We start from the raw sequence: 2319 nt of genomic DNA, 5'->3' as shown, positions 1-2319 counted from the left end.
TCGGCCTCGCAAAATGTTGGGATTACAGGGGTAAGCCACTGCATCTGGCCTGTAAGGGGATTCTTACAGGAGGCCCACTAGGCCAGGTACCTGTTCTGTTGAACTCTGAGATGCCTCTTCTGTTTGATTCTATTTGGCACTTACCTGTGCCAGGAAAGTGCCCAGCAGTGAGAAGCCTCTGGGTTGACTTCCTTCCTCCAGGAGGGAAGGACTAAGTTTATGAAGCAGTCAGGCTGGGAAGGCCACTCTACAGTTTCCCATATGTTATGCATGTTCACCACCCTCAGAGATTGCCCCACTAGCATATGTGGACAAGTCAAGGCTCAGAAAGGTTACCTCGACGGGTCTCACATAGGTGAGGGGAGGGGTGGGCTCGCACCTGCACTTGGCAGGCTGCAGGGGGTGCTGCTCGCTGGCCCGGCCTGAGGCCTTCCCGGCTCTCTCCCGCCCCTCCTGTCCTGGAGCCCAGCAAGCCGCACCCCCGCCTCCACCACCTCGGCCCCCCTTTCTGGGGCACTCACGTCTCTACCGGCCAGATCTCCCCTATCTTTCCAGGCCCACGCCTCTCCCACCTGACGCCCACAAACCCTGCGGTCAGACCCTCTTCAAGGACCCCCTACAGCTGCCCCTCTCTCAGGGTCCTTCGGGTGATCATGTAGTCACTGCAGCTCCACATCCCGTACGCCCGGGATCGTACCCAGCAAGTCCTTGCTGGGGCGTCCATGAGTGTCCCCACCCCGCCGCCCCGCCACTGGGCGCCCGGGACTCGGCTCAGACGCGCGGAGGGAAGGCAGGGCGGCTGCAGAGAGCAGAGCCGAGGAGGAACCGAAAGGCTCAGAAACGCGGTGTGACCAGCGCCCTCCTGGACAAACCTCCCCGGGCCCCGCGCCATCGCCGCGGCCACGCGCAGCGCCGCGGGTCGCCGCCCCTCCCAGACCTCCGCGCCCGGAGCTCAGGCTCCGTCCTCTTCCCCAAGGAGCTACTAATCACGCCCCAAGGACGTTGGTCCCCGGGGAAGGGGAGGACCCCAGGCCTGCGCCCGGCTGCGGGGAGGCGCCCCGCCCTCCCCCCTCCTCCTCGCCCCTCTCAGTTTCTCTCCCTTTTCTTCTCCTCTTCACTCAGCCCTTTTTCCTCTCCACACCCAGTCCCTTGTCCCCTCTTCGCTCACTCCACCCCACTTTCCTTCTTCCCTCCCCAGTGGGTACCTCTCCCCCTTTCCTCTCCCCTACAACCTCCCCTCTCCACTCCCCACCGTCCCTCTCGCCTCCCCGGTCCCCCCTGCCCCGCCTCCCCATTCGGGTCACCCTGTCCCAGTCCCCCTCTTCCCCCCTCTTCCGCCCCTCCCTCCCTCTCCTCTCCCCTCTCCCGCCCAGCGCCGTCCTCCCCACTCCTCCGCACCCCGCCAGTCCCCTCGTCCCCGCCCCGCCGTCTCCTGGAGCTGGCGTAACCGCTCGTCCCACCTCCCTCCCAGCCAATCGCTCTTCTCCTCCGCTCGGGGACGCTTCCCCCGGGAATCCTGTGGCCGGAGATGCTCGGTCGAGTCGTGGGTATGTGGTCACCGTGCGGGGGCCGCTGCGGGTGCAGAATCCAGACCCGGGGTGTAGCAACCTCACAACTTCCCGTGCAGAAGAAACCAGAAGATCGGGGCGCGGGTCCAAGGTGGTCCGCACAGCCGTGGTTTAGCCGAGGTCGGCGCGCTACACTTAGTCCCGTGTGCAGTGCTTTCTGGCCACAGCAGCTTCCCTAGAAGTGACCCCACTTGGGTCAGAACCACCCAGCCGGGCAGCTGGTATTTCCCCCTTTCGCAGAGGGAGCAGCGCGCGTCGGGAGACGCAGTGACTCGCCAGGGTCAGACCCAGAGCGTCCTCCCCAAGCAAGGCCGAAGGCAGGGTGAGCACAGGGGCGTTCTCCGTCTGCCCCGGCTCGGATGCACTGGCCTGGACTCCTCTGTGCAGGTTCCATGGTGTAGAGAGACGGCTCGAGTGCAGGCGGAGTTTAAGGGAAGGGGATTTTGACTGCGGGAGCCGACAGAAAGGACTAAATCCAAAAGGTCCCCTTGGACCTGAACCTTCTGCTACATGCCTGGCCGATAAAAGGGGAATCTGCGTTTTTTTTTTAAAGCCCCAAATAGAAAAGCCTTGGGAGCTAGAATGGCAGAAACCCCAGACCGACAGCGCTGGAAACGCGCAGCTCGGTGCATTCCCCAGCCTGGCTGCCCTGCACGGCCGCGCACGTTCCAGCGCTGAGGGGCTCAGGGACGGCGCCGCAGAACACACCCCAAACACAGAGCACAGACGAAGTTACAATGAGCAGGCTGCA

The sequence above is a fragment of the Mandrillus leucophaeus genome, unplaced genomic scaffold (genome assembly GCF_000951045.1).
Source record: "Mandrillus leucophaeus isolate KB7577 unplaced genomic scaffold, Mleu.le_1.0 Scaffold256, whole genome shotgun sequence".
NCBI classification, from domain to species: domain Eukaryota; kingdom Metazoa; phylum Chordata; class Mammalia; order Primates; family Cercopithecidae; genus Mandrillus; species Mandrillus leucophaeus.
This window is presented reverse-complemented; position numbering follows the sequence as displayed.